The 18,571-nt window shown below is 37.9% G+C and overlaps 1 pseudogene; it reads right to left on the bottom strand.

Moving 5' to 3' along the window:
- Positions 1–17,146: 17,146 nt before the first annotated feature.
- LOC141635710 (small nucleolar RNA R71) lies at positions 17,147–17,245 on the bottom strand (annotated as a pseudogene).
- Positions 17,246–18,571: the final 1,326 nt, after the last annotated feature.

Genomic DNA, 18,571 nt, shown 5'->3' with positions numbered 1-18,571 from the left:
CTTAATAGATTAATATTTACTTGATCTAGAACAATATTAATCTTACCAAAAATTGACCCAAAATATTGTTTTGCTCTCTAGTATTTCGGCCAAGAGAGGGAAAAATAATGGAGTATTTTCTATCTCTCTAAGTTTTGTAATAATATTAGAGAGTAGAATAATATTACACTAGAAAAATATGTAGTGTAAAAAGAGGAATGATTAAAGAAGAAACACTCTTCTTTTCTAGGTGGAAACCGAGTGGGGGAAAGAAAGGACCCAATGCATGGCCAAGATGCTCTTCACAAAAGCAATTAGGCATGCAAAGCTAGTCTATTAGGTTAATCATCATGTTTTCCACTTAACATAATCAACACAATTTTATCCTAAATGCTCCTCTATTTTCGGTACACATACATAAAATGGATGAGTCCATTTTATTTGTGATTTTGTCAATATGTCACATGTGACACATTTCATGACATCTTATTTATAAAATGTATTTTTAACCATTAAAAATCAACATATTAATAAAATATGTCACTTATAAAATTAACATAGTAATTCACAATTACTTGTACCAAAAATGGTTTACCAATTTATAAATCACAACATCTTGTATTTATAATAAATTATTCATTCCGTTTCAATTGTTTCCGTAAACAATAATTTCATCTAAGTAATAAAACAATTCGATTACTTAGACCGTATCTTATTTAATCAAATTACAATGAGACACGTAAATATTACTTCCAAAATTGTCCGTCAATTTTAAGTAATTTAATTAACCCGTATCGTCATACGATCAATTAAATATTCAATTAAGAGTGTTACCCTTTAGGTATGACCTAAGGGGATCAATTGATCACCACCGTCGCCGCATTACGTAATGTCAAACTCTAGTCAGCCAATCATTACCGATATGTGTGGACCAGTTGACAGTAAAATATTACTTCCCAAATGTATTTTTTAAAATGAGACTTAAACATGTGATCATCATGATCGACAGTTGTGATCGCATTATTGTCGGAGGACATATATTCCAACACCACCATCACTCAGGAACAATGGGATATTTTCAAAGCGATTCGAGCTAGTGAGAAGTTTGAGGTTAAGTATCCTCGCCTTTTAATGCTTTTACCTATCATTTTTTTAATTAATGAGTTCTCTATAATTTTTTTATTATCTCATCTACTTGCGCTTTTATATAGTTTGAAGGCCGTTAGCAAAAGAAATCGTGCTAACATTTAATGCAAGAAGGGGCTATGGTATGGTTCTCGAGGCGGTTACAGATTGATAGAAGACCAACTCGTAAGTAGCATCCTCCTGTTTATTTGATTTTTTAATCACACTTGGCCTTGATACACATTTATATATATAACAGTTACCATGTTAATGTGTAGGTGTCAAAGGGAGTGACCGACTTGAATCAGCACGTTACTTATAAAGAAGGGCACACCCCTAAAGGATCCCGGCCGTGTGACAAATATGATCAGAAAGTGTTGGCTAACATAGTAAGCATTATTTTATTTAGACGAGTTCATTACTAACTTTATTATTTTAATCACAAATATAATTTGAAGTCTATTTAATATATTATAGGAGAAGGTATTGAAGGAGGTACAAGAAGGGAAATTCACTCCCAATGGTCGTGATGACGTTCTTGTTAGAGCGATCGGCCGACCCGAACATCCAGGTCGATTGCGGGGCGTCCCGTTACATGTTGGAGTCACGAAATATTATGGGACAACTGCTCCAAAAAAGAAGAAAAGGAAGGCTAAGGCTGAGAAGGCTGACATTGTACCATTTATTCTATTATTTTCATTTAAGTTCACATGTTATTGTTTTAAACAAATTGCTTAAACATTACATTTTTGGCACGCAGGTTCAGTTATTGGTATCCGTGATACTAAAGATGAATTCTGGAGGCAAGCCTTCCGAAGAAAAATTGAAGATGATGGAGGATGTCATTAAAGGGGGCAAGGTACAACAGATTGGTTAAGAGGCCGAGAACACTACTACCTTGGCAATACATGAGGAGGAAGTATCGGTCAACGAGATTCAGAAAGATCAGGTACCTACTTCTTCTAAAGTTTTAACAACTAAAGCCGATAAGGTAAATATATGACTTCCTTATTTTTCTTTTCTTTTTTTTTGGGTAAGATCAGGGGGTGTGTTCCCTGCCAGCTCTAATGCTATAACTTCTGACATCGTGCCATTGGTTAATTTTATTAGGTAAATGAGTCTGAAAAGGGCATGCAACTTGAGTTATCCGTCACAGCTGAAAATAATCAGGGGATGCAACTTGAGAAGACGGTTGATGAAAAACAACAGCATACATCCCCTTCAAATCAGTTCCCAGTTTTCGGCAAGGTATGCATGAAGTCTTTAGTGAAATTTATATGAATTCTATTAAATTTTGGGATATAATATATAATGTATGTGTATTCTTTAGGCCATAAACATGAAGGTAGTTATTCTTACTGACCCTAAATCCGCGAAACCTGTGCGTGTTGACCGGGGTTTCGTAGACTTTCCCACCAAATCAGCGGAAACTTTATTGGTTCATGGCGAACCACTTTGGCCAAATCATAGAAAAGTGGAGATAACTCAAGTCTTTGAAGGCCATGAAAATTTCAACTGCCCGTCCCAATTCGTGACGACATTACCATTCTGGCAGATGCGGTTGGAAGTTTCATCCAATGGCCTATTTCTCACATCTTCATGGCTCGTTCATCTCCGCCTCAACCGAAAGCAGTTGGGGTTAGAAAAATACCTTTATATGTTAAATTTATATGTTAAAGTTTTTTTGTAGGGAACAAAAAACGCGGATAAGCCGGATAAACCTAAGTCCCCAGACATGCCAACTACCTCGTCGAAACAACAACTTGATGAGGTATTTAATTAACTTCTCCATTTTTTTAAAAACCTCTCTTTATTTATATTTTTTCTGTATTTCTAAAAAGCATGGAAATTTTGTGTAGGGGACAAAAAAGACAGATAAGCCTAAGTCCCCAAACATGCCAATTACCTCGTCAAAACAACAACTTGATGAGGTATTTAATTAACTTCTCCATTTTTTTAAAAACCTCTCTTTATTTATATTTTTTCTGTATTTCTAAAAAGCATGGAAATTTTGTGTAGGGGACAAAAAAGACGGATATGCCTAAGTCCCTAGACATGCCAACTACCTCGTCGAATCAACAACTTGATGAGGTATTTAATTAACTTCTCCATTTTTTTTAAAACCTCTCTTTATTTATATTTTTTCTGTATTTCTAAAAAGCATGGAAATTTTGTGTAGGGGACAAAAAAGACGGATAAGCTTAAGTCCCCAGACATGCCAACTACCTCGTTGAAACAACAACTTGATTTGGTATTTAATTAACTTCTCCATTTTTTTAAAAACCTCCCTTTATTTATATTTTTTCTGTATTTCTAAAAAGCATGGAAATTTTGTGTAGGGGACAAAAAAGACGGATAAGCCTAAGTCCCCAGACATGCCTACTTCTGCCTCATCATTGAAAGAGCAGGTTGATGAGGTATTTAGTTAAGTACTATTTTATTTTTATTACTCCAACTAGGATATGTTACCTTTGGATTTTCTATTATTTTATTTATCTACATGTATAGGCTGGTAGTAGCACAAAAAGAGAAAAGGATTATTTCCCCGAACTGAAAGATGTTAGGAGTATAACCTCCACTAATTTTTCTGGGAGCGAATACATGCAAAAAGTAAGAACGCTGACGATGAGGGAACTGCATATGGAGGCTAGCCGCCGCATAGCAAACGAACAATTGATAATTATTTCGCTCGATGAGGATATTTTAGGGATTGAGCGCGAATCAATTCTGTCATGGGAGCTGCTAGCCATTTGGGCTGGCCTTTTCGAGATTGATGTCCAACACCTATTTGTTTGGATGAATTAAGTTTCTTAATAAATCATTTCATATTCTAATATTCTGACTAGATAGTGTTTTAAATACCGGAATTAATACCGTAATAATGTAGGTTCTTGAAATCGAGAGTGATCCCCGAGAACAAGATTCCATGTGATCTATACGGATTCCTGTGCCCCTATATTTTATCTATGCATATCAAGTTGATTTCGTACGAAGATCGGGTAGATTATATTGCCCAGGAATTGGCGACAAACAAAAAGCTCATTTATGCCCCTTATAATGAAATCGGGTAATAAACAAATTAATGTTATGATTCCACCTACAATTGCATTTTCATAACTAATATATGTACTTGTTAATAATGATGATGTCTCTTGATGTAGGATAAATTGGGTGCTAGCAGCCATCATGCCGACCAAGAAGAAAGTTTTTTGGTTGGACTCTTTGCATAGAGAACCAAGCGAGACCTTTAAGGGCTTGATTATTAAGTAAGTTTTTAATACTGATTTATTTATAATAACATTAAGTTTTAATTTTTATTTATAGCAAAAAACTCATTTTTGCCCCAAAAATATGAGTTTCTGTCTCCTTTTTTTTTTCATAAAAAAAGGGCCTTTGAGAATAAAAGAGTTAACGAGGATCAACCCACGAAAGATTCTGATGATTGCCCTACTTTTATTACGATAACAGGGGTACGTGCTCAAATACAATACCTTAAGTGCAAAAATCTGTCTTTAATAATAATACGTGTGCAAATACAATACCTAAAGTGCAAACTTCTGATGTGGGTCTTCTCGTCTCTTCGTTTTTATGTAATAATAGGTCCCTCGCCAGCCGGATAGCATACAATGTGGATACTACGTTTGTCGGTTCATGTTGGAGGTTGTTACGCGAAGATATATCCTTATTCCAGAAAAGGTTAGTAATTTAATAATGTGTTTATTACTTTTTTTAAATTAGAGCTGATGTTATCTTGCTTGCTGCTATACCATGATGTTGCTATGCTGAATGATGTATGTTGTTACACTAATGAACAAAACTAATGCTGATGTTAATCAACAATGTCTTATCTTTGTTTTTTCCGCAGTATGTAATCAACGCGCCACAAGTACCTGAGTACAAAAGGCACCAAATAGACGAGGTAAGGGACTTGTTGAGCAAATACGTCTTAGAACATTGCAATGAAGACTAAATGCATGATACTTAGAGCTTAGATCAGCTTAGTAAATTTTTTGTTGAAGTTAGGGAATGATCTTTGTAGATAGAGCTACGGGGATGCACAGTTTTAGGAATCTTACTTCATGTAAAGTGATCAAAATGTTAGTATGAATTAATCTGAAAGTGAAACAAATTGTAAGTATAATGCTGCTGTTGTGGTTGAATTGTATCTATTGAGTTCTGATGAACCCAGCTGTGATTTATGCTGCTGCTGATATATGCAGGATTTTGAATGGCATGAAACAAATTGAATTTTAAAAAAAATTATGAAAAAGTAATAAAAACGGTTACTAAAAAAACCGTTGTAATACCTTTCACAAATACCCGCGCATAATATTCAACAACAGGTTTTAAAAGAAGAACCGTTGTAAATACCTTTCACAAATACCCGCGCATAATATTCAACAACAGGTTTTAAAAGAAGAACCGTTGTTACTAACAATTTCAACAACGGTTATATTCCGTATACCCGTTATTAAAAGTCTTCACAATTTTGGTGGGAAAGATACAACAACGGGTTCTTATATTATAACCGTTGTGATATCTTTCCCACCAAAATTTTGTCAAACTTTCCACAACACTTACAACATTAACGACTTTTAACCGTTGTGAATAATTTTCACAACGGTTTTAGTAAATAACCTAACCGTTGTAAATACCTTTTACAATGGCTGCTTTAACAACGCCCGCTTTTTGTTTTAACAACAGTTTTTACCCGTTGTTATAGCCTGTATCTATAGTAGTGTAGTACCAGTATACTGACCTCCCCCAGAAATAGTAGCTGCCTTCATCTGCTCCCACAACCGCCTCTCTGTAAAAGCAGTGTTAATACCTTGGTGAATCCTCACTTCCATCTCAATAGCTGGATCAAAATGGTAACCATAGTGGGAAGTAGAAGCAACAGAAGGGGCAAAAGGCTAAGGTTGGTAAGAACCAGGCAAGTGGGTAGGAGGTCTACGGCGCTGTCTACGGCGCCCTCCAGTGGTAGCACTGAACCAGGTAAAGTAACCAAAAGCTCATCGGGAATCAAATAAGTGACGGGTGCAAGTCTCTGCCTAGACTCATTCTCCTCTAGAGGTGCGATTTCTGACAATTTAGAGTTAGGCAATAGCATGTAATAGTGATCCCTCACCTTCCAATAATGGTCCTTACCACCAATAATGTCAATATAGGAGATGGCATAACGTAGATAATCATCATCTACCAAAGGCTCAGGGTCCTCCATAGGCTCATAAGGAGCATCTCCCTCAAAATCACACAAAAGACGTGCAATCTTAGTAATAATGGCCCCGCAATCTAAATCCGCATACTTCCCAGTCATGTGGTCTAAGGCTTGGCAAACAAGGGCTGGTGGAGAGAACTGGAAGGGCTCCTACTGATAGGGGTTCAAGTAACTAGCCAAAATTAATTCCTCTAAGGACGAGGCCTTACTCCTGTCATGCATCCCAAATAATAAATAACTCATGTACCGCAAAAAGAGCCTAAGGCAGTTATGCTGCACATCAAGTAAAGCCATAAAACTGACATCTGCATCTGCAAAACCAGTAAATAAAGAAAAATATCGAACAGAAGACAAGCCGATCAAAAGTCAAAGACCGTTCAACATTTAGCAATCTAAAACGAATCAAGTGTTGCTTTGGGAGATAGACATACGAGCTAAGAAATTCAAGAGTCAAGGCACGATAAGATAGTTCATGCATAAGAAAGAGACCTTGCAACCCAAGCTCAAAGAACATATCATACATGGCATCGTCAATTTTGAAAGTGCGCAAAATATTACGATCTATACACCGAGTTGGAAGCATTGTCTTAGTAGTCATTAATTCCACAAATTTGTCCCTTTGCTCCTTGTCCCAAAACTCAACAAAAGGAAACTCGTCTATAGGTAGAAGCTCCTCCTCTTCCTCATCGGAAGACTCTACTACCACCGGCTGACGAACGGGAGCGCGCCTCTCCCATGGCGTCTTGCTACCTTGTCCACTAGTCGACATATCTGTAAAAAGACAAGTATATAATCACAAACCAATTTAATTGCTAAAACAGTCCACGTTTTTAAGACCACATGAGTCGAAAAATTTGATTTTGAGGCCGAAAATCACACATAAACCATGTAAAAGGCAAGGGAATTGCAATTATATAACAAAAAGTGAAGATTCCAATCAAATAAACACAATTTCTAACCAATTTAATGCTAAAAATTAACCCGGATTTTATGAACCCTAATTCCCAAATTTCAAAATTAGGCCTTTAATTCATCAATAAGAGAGTTAATAAGCAAGGAAATAACAATTGTATATAAGCAATGTAAGATTCAAGGCAATAAACACAAGATTTAAGCAAGAAAATTGAAATTTTCGAAATAAAATAAGAGCAAAAATGGGACTTGCTTGAATGATTATGAGCAATGAAATACACAAATAAGCAAAGAGGAGGGATTTAAATCACTATCAAGCAATTTAGCACAATATAGGATGAAGATTTGATGATAATATGAAGATATAGAGATGAGAATATGAGAAGCAATGAGAGAATATGGAATAATGAATGACGGAATGATTGATGAAAGTAAGCAAGTAGGAGAAAAAGAAAGACTTAGGAGCCATTTTTTTTTTTTTACCGCGAAACCGGTTCAATGAGGTTTCTCGATCGAGCCTCACCCCACTCGATCGAGGCACCAGTTTCCAAACTTCCCAACTTTTGACATTGGATTTTTAATTAATGCTCAAGGTTCCTCGATCGAGCCCTCGTGGTAGTTGATCGAGCATGAAGGTTCCTCGATCGAGCCTCCCTTTACTCGATCGAGGCACCATATTTTAGCCTTTTTTTTTCTCACAAATAGGTTAACGCATCGTCTTGAAATCCGTCATGAGCTGCAAAAATACTTGATATATATTAAATTCTCTCCCTCACATCCCTTAAAACAATGAAATAAGCTGAATTGAAATACGATTAATGAAATTTAAATTCCTAAATTATAAATTATTGCAATTCAAACTCCGAGCTGCCTCTCGGTAGCGCTGGTTTAAGCCGTCCCGCACGACCATAATACCTCATCAGTAAGAGGAATCAATGGCAAAGAGGTCAACGGCCTCTATCACCCCAATATGGGCATCTTCATAGTAGATTTTCAATCGTTGTCCATTCACTTTAAAAGTCTCACCTTTGTCAGTTTGAAGTGTAACTGACCCAAATTTGTTCGCCTCAACAACTGTGAACGGTCCAGACCATCTACTCCTTAGCTTACCTGGAAACAAACGCAAACGAGAATTAAATAGCAATACCTTTTCACCAACATGGAATTCTCTTTGCAAAATATGCTTGTCATGCCACTTCTTTGTTCGTTCCTTGTACACTTGAGCACTATCATAGGCATGGAGTCAAAACTCATCAAGCTCATTCAATTGCATCAATCTTTTCTCACCCACCAGTTAGGGTTCCATATTTAGCTCCTTTATGGCCCACATAGCCTTGTACTCAAGCTCCACAGGTAAATGACATGATTTGCCATAGACTAATCGGTAAGGTGATGCTCCAATCGGCGTCTTGTATGCAGTACGGTAAGCCCATAAGGTGTCATCAAGCTTCCGACTCCAATCTTTTCTATTCTTGCTCACTACTTTCTCCAAGATTTATTTCAATTCTCTGTTGGAAACCCCCACTTGTCTACTAGTTTGACGATGATATGCCAATCCTCTACGGTGTGTAACGCCATATTTCTTCAACAAGGAGTTGAGATGACGTTCATTGAAATGCTTTCCTCCATCACTAATCACCGCGCGAGGCACTCCAAACCGTGGAATGATGATTTTCTGAATCAACTTAACAACAGATTTAGCATCACAAGTGGGGGTGGCAATTGCCTCCACCCATTTAGAAACATAATCTACAGCTACTAAAATATATTGATTCCCATGAGAAGTAGGAAATGGCCCTTGGTAGTCAATACCCCAAACATCAAAAATCTCCACCTCTGAGATTCCAGATTGAGGCATCTCGTGCCTTTGCGAAATATTACCTGTTCTTTGACACGCATCACAAGAACGGACAAAAGTAGTAGCATCTTTCAAGATAGTTGGCCAAAAGAAACCCGATTGCATTACCTTAGCAAAATTCCTAGAAGGACCATAATGACCACCATTAGAAGAAGAGTGACAATGAGAGAGAATGGCATGTACCTCACCCTCTGGAGTACACTGTCTATAAATACCATTTGCGCACTCCCGGAACAAGTATGAATCATCCCAGAAATACCGCTTCACATCATACATAAATCTCTTCTTCTGTTGATAAGACAACTCAGGAGGAAGAATACCTCCCACTAAGTAGTTACCATAATCTGCAAACCATGGAGTGCTCGCAGCAATAGCTAAAAGATGGTCATCTGGAAAAGAGTCATCAATAGGCAAAATCTCTCTTCCTGCAAATCTCAATCTAGACAAATGATCTACAACAACATTCTCAGCACCAAACTTATCACGAATTTCTAAATCAAATTCTTGCAATAATAAAATCCATCTAATAAGTCGTGGTTTAGCTTCTTGTTTAGTTAAAAGATACTTTAATGCTAAATGGTCAGTATGAACAATAACTTTAGAACCAATAAGATAAGCTCTAAATTTGTCTAAAGCATAGACAACTGAAAGAAGCTCCTTCTCCATAGTAGCATAGTTGATCTGCGCATCATCAAGAGTCTTACTTGCATAGTAAATAGCATGCAACACCTTATCTTTTCTTTGCCCCAAAACAGCTCCAACTGCATAGTCACTGGCATCACACATAATCTCAAAAGGAAGACTCCAATCCGGAGATCGGATTATAGGAGTTGAGATAAGAGCTTGTTAAATCCTGTCAAAAGACTTAACAAACTCATCAGTAAACATAAAAGGTGTATCTTTATGAAGCAGTTGTGTTAGAGGTTGAGCAATTTTTGAACAATCCTTAATAAAGCGACGATAGAATCCTGCATGACCAAGAAAACTACACACACTCTTAACATTAACCGGGTACGGGAGTTGATCAATTACCTCAACCTTAGCTTTATCCATACCTTTACCTGACACCAAATGACCAAGTACCACCCCTTCAGTAACCATGAAGTCGCATTTCTGCCAGTTGAGCACAAGATTGCTCTCCTCACAGCGCTGCAAAACCTTAGTCAAGTTTCTCAAGCAAACATCAAAATCGGTACCATAAACACTGAAATCATCCATAAAGACTTCCATAATAGACTCTATGTAATCAGAAAATATGGCCATCATACAACGCTGAAAAGTAGCTGGGGCATTACATAAACCAAAAGGCATCCTCCTATAAGCAAATACACCATATGGACATGTGAAAGTAGTCTTTTCCTGAACGTCAGGATGAATGGGTATCTGAAAGAAACTCGAGTAGCCATCTAGGTAACAAAAATAACTATAGCATGCTAATCTCTCTAACATCTGATCAATATAAGAAAGTGGGAAATGGTATTTCTTAGTAGCCGTGTTCAACTTCCTATAATCAATACACATCCTCCAACCTGTAACAAGTCTAGTAGCAATTAATTCATTCTTATCATTCTTTAGTACTGTAGTACCTCCCTTCTTAGGCACAACTTGGACAAGACTGACCCACTTAGAATCAAATATAGAGAAAATAATGCCAGCATCAAGTAATTTCTGTACCTCTTTCATTCGTTACCACCTCCTGCATTAAAGGATTTAGTCATCTCTGACCATGTGCACTAGGCTTGTGGCCTTCTTCCAAGTGAATACGACGCATACAAAAGTCAGGACTAAAACCTTGTAAATCATCAATGCTATACCCAATGGCCATTTATGAGTTTCCAAAATAGTCAACAAAGCAGAAAGTTGGCCTTCAGTTAGGCTAGCATTGACAATTAGTGGGTTCACTTCACAGTCATCCAAAAATTCACACTTAAGATGAGAGGGAAGGGGTTTAAGTTCAGGTTTCTTTACCTCGATAACCTTAGATGGGATACCTAAGCTGCATACCTTTTGATGTGGGCATTCCTCTCCAGTTAGCAACTTCTCAATCTCATCAACTTCTTAACTCCATGAACCCGTCTCAGCAGCTGAATCAGAAATAAGGGCAATCTCCAGAGGATCCCTGTTTAAACACATAACAAGACACTCATCAATAGTAAAATCAACAACATCAATACTATGACAAGTTTCTTCTATCATGGGATGTTTAAAGCTTTTTCTAAGTTAAAAAAAATAGTATCATCCCCCACAGCTAAAGTCAGTCTCCCTTGCCTAACATCTATAAGCGCCCCCGCTGTGTGAAGGAATGGTCTACCCAAGATGATAGGAATTTTGTTGTCCTCAGCCATATCTAAGATAACAAAATCAACGGGAATGTAATTCCCAACTCGAATGGGAACATCCTCCAAAACAACCAATGGGTGCTTAATAGATCGGTCAGCCATCTGCAAAGTCATATTAGTCACAGTCATTTGACCCATATTTAATTTCTTACAGATAGAATAAGGCATGACACTAACGCTAGCTCCTAAATCACAAAGAGCTTTACTAATAGCAATATGACCGATATGACAAGGGATAGAAAAATTTCCTGGATCCTCAAGCTTAGGTGGTGAATTAGCTTGCAACACGGCGCTGTACTTTTGAGTAAAAGCAACAGTCTCCGCCTCATCAAAGAACCTCTTCCTTGTCAATATTTCTTTTATAAACTTCGCATAAGCCGACACTTGAGTGATCAAATCAGTAAAAGGAACACTTACCTGTAAGTTCTTCACTACCTCCATAAACCTTCCAAACTTCTTGTCCAACTTAGATTTTTGTTGACGATGCGGAAAAGGTAGTGCAATAGTAATCGACTCGGCATCCTTTGCTTTAGAATCAACATTTAAAACACCGTCATCGACCAGGGAGGTTCCTCGATCGAGCCTTGATATCACTCGATCGAGTACTGAAGTTCCTTGATCGAGCCTGATGCTACTTGATCGAGGAACCTTGTCATATCCGTCTTTTTTATTTTTCTCGCTTTTATTTTCATCTCGTGTTTCAGTTTCGTCGACTTTTTTTTCATTGTCACTTAGATCCAAATTACCCAATCCGTTAGGATGCATATAGGGTACTTCATCTTCATTAGCGGGTAATTATTCTTCATTACTTGGGAATTCCAAATTTTGATATGTGGTACCGCTCCTCAATTGAATGACATTAGCTTGCTCATGAGCTTGCTTACCTTGAGGAGGAAGATTTCCGGGCTGTTTTGAAGAATTATGAACCGCCATGTGAGCCACTTGAGTATCCAACATCTTATTATGGGAAATCACCTCAGAAATTTGAGCCGTCTGCTTTTGTTGCATAGCCAAAGTTTGTTGTAAGAGAGCTCTCAACTCCGCCATCTCAGTACTTGGAGCTTGTTGAGGAATTTGTTAAGGATTTTGTTGAGGAGGTTGTTGATATTAATTATTAAACTGCTGACCTCCTTGATTTTGCCTTTGATACCCCCCTTGTGCTTGATAACCATAGTTCTGAGGAATAGTATATGGATTTTTCTGTGGTTGTTGCGGCTGTGGATTTTGCACATTCTGACTGGACCATTGAAGGAAAGGATGTTCCTTCGTTCTTTCATTATAAAATTTAGAGAAAGGTGTACCTTGCCTAAAAGATTGATAGGCATTAACTTGCTCCAATATGCTTACACACTCAGCTGCACGATGACCATCCATACCACACCGCGCACAAGACTTCTCCTGTTGACTCATAGCATGAACTACCTCTTTATTACCCAAAGATTGGGTAGTCTTTATCTTAGCAATTTGGGTAGAAATAGCCTCCAACTGTGCCGCAAGAGCACTATCTCCACCATTCCCACGCGTACTTCCCCTAGGATTTCCATACTTAGCATTATGGGTATCAATTTGATCAATTAACTTCCACGCGGTATTATCATTGGTGTTGTCCTGAAACCTCCCATTAGCTGAAGAATCTAGTAAAGCACGATGATCGTCGTACAACCCGTTATAAAACTGGTTGCAAAGAAACCACTGATGAAAGCCATGATGGGGAACTAAACGGACCGAACGTTTGAAGTGAATCCATGCTTCATTCAAATCTTGAGTAGCTACTTGCTTGAAACTGGTAATCTGACTTCTCAACGCATTAGTTTTCTGAGGTGGGAATTACCTTTTGTAGAAGGCAAGAGCTAGAGTATTCCAGTCATTAATTCCTTCATCCTCCATATCTAAATCTCGCAACCACTCCACAACACCAACTTTTTGAGAAAAAGGAAAGAGCACCTGCTTCACCTGATCTTGTGTCACCCCAGTAGTCAAAGGGATGGAACAACAATAAGTAATGAATTTATCCATATGTTTTGCAGGGTCTTCAGTGGCTCCACCTCCAAATAAATTCCGTTCCACCAAATTGATGTAAGATGGACGAATCTCAAAAGTTCCATTGTCTGAGGTAGGGAGCTTGAATCCTTTTGGGATGGAAACCAAAGTAGGCTCGGAATAACTGGCTAAAGTAGGCATGATGGTAAACTTAGGAACTGGAATTTCGAGATCAGAAATAGTGTCCTCTTCAAAGGACTGATTTTATGATGTAGTAGAATGCTCCGTCTCAATGTCAAGTATACTCAAGTCTTCTACTTGACCCACTTCTTTCTGAAACTTTCGTTTGTAGCGAAAAGCCTTCTCTGGCTCGGGATCTATTGGAAGAATCTCGGACCTAGTTGACCTGGGCATACACGAAACTAACAAGAAAAGTGTGAGAACGGTCTCAAGGAACTAGGTTCCCTGAGACAAAAAGACAAAATAAACAAAAACAAACAAGAAAATGGTTGCCTCCCCGACAACGGCGCCAAATTTGAGAAGGCTAAAGTCGTATCACCTAATCAGAATAAATCTATCTTAGTACTAACAAAATAGCTAGGTGTAAGACAGGTATCGAATCCATTGGGAGGCGGTAATATTCAGTTTGCTAATATTTAAAGTGTCTTAAAGTTAACAATTTATGGGGGTTTTTTTTGTTTGTTTTCTATCAACTAATAGCAAGTAAATTAAAAGTTGATTAACAATAATATTAAAGAGTCTAGGATTCCGGTTCACTAGGTCTATTATATGGGGTTTAACTTAATCAATTGTTAGGTCAATCAAACTATCTAAGGTCACAAGAGTGATTAATTCTATTATGCCCTTTGGATTAAGTCTAACATGCAATCGCTATAATTAAACACAATCTATCTGATTATCGCAGCCTATATTAAGTCTAACCCTGTCGGTGAAAACATTAATTCGCTACACTAATTATAGACTCAAGCCTTAAATCATATAATTAGAAGAAGAACAATAATCAAAAGATAGTTTAAACGATATTACTAACAATCAATTAATAATCCCCTTTCTAATCAACCTAGATCCCCTTCATCCTAGATGAATAAATTATGTACTCATGGTGATTTGAACAACAACAATAAAGATGGATAATAACATAATTAAAGACATGAAATAACAATAACGAATTAAAAGCATAAAACTTAAATAATAAATTAATGAAGAATGATTAATACCTTAGTAATTAATGAGGAAATATTAAACAATAAAGTATGGACGCTAAAGTATTTTCAAGCCGTCCAAAGTAAATAAAAGTGTAACCTAATAAATTCTACGAGTTTAGAATATATATGATGTGACTCATATTTGTGCACATTTAGTCGCCGAAGTAGCCTCTTTCCTACGCTTTCTAGCGCTTATTAGGGCCGTTTCTTATCTTTAGTTCCCTACTTTGCATATTCTTTGAGGTTTTGTGTCCTTGGTAGGAGAGGATTGCTAACCTTGCACCTATGGAGCAAAGCAAAGCTAAATGGAGTACATCTAATGACCAAGCATCAAAGAGGAGATCATTACTAAAGGCCTAAGTGAATAAATGAAATAGGAATGGGCAATGATGAAGAGGCCCACGACCTCCCATTGATCCCCATGGATCCTTAGGCAGTCAAAGAAGAAGAAGAAGAGCTGATCGAAGATCCGGGCATCTCAAGCCTTGATCCGGGCGTCTAGGCCATATTCCGGGCGGCCCGAGCTTAGGTCGGGCGTCTCAAGACTTGATCCGGGCGTCTCACCATCAGGTTGAGCGGATCCCTATGCAGCACGAGTTTGCTTCAACCACAATCCGGACGGCTCTCTCTAGGACTTGCAAAGCACTAATCATATTTTTAGTGACTTAATCGTCATTTAAGCCCTTAGTTACCCTAATACTTGTAATTAGTATAAATACCCCATTGTGTTAGAGGATTAACGACCGAGTTTACCAAGTTAGAATTTAGCATTAATCAAGTTGTATTCCCTTAATTCAATATTAATCAAATCTTAATTCCTCTTTAATCCTTCAAGTGTTCTTAGTTTTAGTTGGGTAATTTGAAGACTATTTGGGTTTATTGAAGACTTGACAACTCTTCATCATTCATCAAGTGTTCTTCTATTATTCTTTGCTTATTATTTAGATCATCCTCAAGTTGGTATAATCCTTTTTATCCTTGCTTAATTATTACTTTACTCATTTATCATGTTTAACTTTGCTAATATGATTGACACCTTCATTAACATGTTTACCATAGTCATGAGTGAGTAGTCTCCTAGCTAGGGTTAATGGGGGATTAGGGAACTATAACATGGGGGTAGATTCATACTTAATCTAATATGTTATCATAAGATTGCTTGCTTGTTGTAGTGTTAACCTATGCACATGTTATGCTTGGAAAAATGCTAGACTATGAAACCTTGCATTTATACATCTCCTATCTATTCAACAAGACTTGTAAGATATAAACTAACTCGAGTCTTGTTAGACCATATATAGAAGTGAATAAGAAGAAAGTAAGTCGACTTGTAGGTGTTGTAAATTCTTGACCGACTCGGCTCCGGGACCAAAATCTTCCTATGAATCGTAAGATATAAACTAACTCGATTCCACTACAACAATAACTTGATTGCAACTATGAAAACATGTTTGTATGATCACCACCATGAATCCCCTATGAACCCATGACACCCTAGTGCCTTAATCTATTCTTTACAAACCCTTACTTTAATTGCTTGTTTTACTTTCATTTCTTTACATTTCATTGTTATAGTAGTGTAGCTTGATATCTCAAATCTCAACCCAATTTCTGACACCCTAAGACATAACTTTCTACAACCGATAACTTAATTCAATACCCGTCCTTTGGGATGCGACCTTTACTTACCACTCTACTAAGAGTAGTTTATTTAGTTATAAATATTGTTTTGGTTGGTTGACTTAGACGAAAAAGTTTCGAACCGCACCAACAATGGCGCCGTTGCCGGGGATGGTGTGTTCAATTGAATTGTTGTCACTTGTTGTTTTTAGTTGTGTCTTTCTTGACCTTGGGGAAGTCAAACTCCTCAAGGTAGTTTTAATTGTTTTCTAGTTGTTTGCTTTTTGCATGTCTAGGAGATCACAAGGTAGACCTTTGCCTATTGATCTCGAAATTGAAAGAACCTTGACTAATCTTAGAAGAACCACTAGAGGGGCTTCAACAAGTTTGGGTATTGGAGAACTTGTGGATATCGGTATTGTCCAATCGGATAGTATTGTGTTTACCAACCCTTTTGCAAGAGAAGGAGAAGAGAACCCAATTCATAACCAACCACAAAATCAACCCACAATGCCTAAATTTTCATCTCATTCCATACCAACCGAGGAGAACCTACCGAATGGTACTCCAACACCATCTCACTTAACCGATAATTTCATTGCCAAATCCGCATTCATACAACTAGTTGAGAGAAGCCAATTTGGAGGGATGCCTAGTGAAGATCCTCATCTACACATGGAGACTTTTTGTGACTATTGTGATCCAATCTCTAAAACTGAAGTGACTCAAGACCAAATTCGAGGGGTGTTGTTTCCTTTTCCTTTATCGGAGCCACAAAGCAATGGTTAAAGAGCCTAGACAAGGCTACCCTTGGAGTTGATTCATGGAACAAGTTAGCACTTGCGTTCTACAAGAACTTCTATCCTCCGGAGAAGACCAACATGTTGATAGCCCAAATCACCGGGTTCAAGCAAAGGGATAAGGAATCATTATATGAAGCATGGGAGAGATTTAAGGATACTTGTCGCTCTTGTCCTCACCATGGACTTAGTGAGTGGTTCCTTGTTCAATAGTTTTGGAACGGCTTATATGAGGACTCACGAAATGTGATTAATATTGGCTCTAATGGGAGGTTCACCGAGGTTAATGACAACCAAACATGGGCCAAGATCGAAGAAATGGCGGTCCATAATCCCAATATAGTAGGCCACGAAAGGCCACTAGAGGAGGGAAGCATGAGGTGGATTTTATCACACTATTAGGTGCTCAACTAAGTGCTCATATCAACACCATCAACTTGATGTTTGAGAAGGCCATGGCTAAGCTTGATGAAGCCTCCAAATCACCCAAAAAACATGTCAATGCTATGATGGCATCGTCCTCAATCCCAAATGAAGTATGTGAAAGTTGCGGAACCTTGGGACATGATCAAAATGAATGTAGGGGAACAAATGAACAAGTAAATACTTTCCAAGCATATAAAAATGGCAGCCCTTACCCCAACTACTATAATGAGAATACCAAATTCCATCCAAACCTCTCATACAAAAGCCAAAATGTCCAAAACCCTCAACCCACATACACACCACCTCCAATGAGAAATCCTACTAAAAGACCATACTACAATCAACCCAATGACCAAGCCTTTGATGTCCAAAAAGCGGTCCTCCAAATGCAAAAGAGCCAACAAGATTTCTTTGCTCAAATGCAAAGGGATAGTCAAGCCAACGAAACTACCATCAACAATATCCTTGCTCACACCAAAATGTTGGAGACTCAATTATCTCAATTAGCGTGAAAGGGCTTTGACCTTTGACCCATACAAAAATAAATTATGAAATTCTTGAGTAGTCTACCCAGTCTAATCATGTTTTACCAAAAATGAGAAATGTGCTTTTTTTTCGTCTACAGGTCCCTCTAGGTTCCTCCAGGATTCTTCCAGGTTGTTGGCCTCGAAGCGAAAAGCGAGAAAGTTTGACGAAACCCGGTGTTTTTCGTGTCTTTCGAATCTAGAACTGGAATAATAAAAATGCGAGCCAGTTAGCGCACCTTCCAGATCCTTTGAAGAACATATCTTCTTAACCCGAAATGAAATGGTTGGGGAGAGGAAAGTTTCCTTTTTTTTAGACGAACCTGGGAAAGAGTAAGTTGAAGTAGCTATCTTGGCAGGTTCTAGTCGAGCCTGCTATCACCTCACATCTGCTCGAGCTTCTACAGTAGAACCAACTACAAAAGAAAAGAAGTAGAACCACGTGAGAACCATTTGAGACCTTCCACGGGGTTCGCGGTTGGTTCTCTTAGCCCGGTCCCGTAAGCTAGCCGAAGATCATAGCGGAAAAGTCGAGACCTAACAAAAGAAGTAAACCTGAAGTGT

This window comes from Silene latifolia, chromosome Y (genome assembly GCF_048544455.1).
Source record: "Silene latifolia isolate original U9 population chromosome Y, ASM4854445v1, whole genome shotgun sequence".
Lineage (NCBI taxonomy): Eukaryota > Viridiplantae > Streptophyta > Magnoliopsida > Caryophyllales > Caryophyllaceae > Silene > Silene latifolia.
The sequence above is the reverse complement of the archived record's forward strand: the minus strand, read 5'-3'. Positions and strand labels throughout refer to the sequence as shown.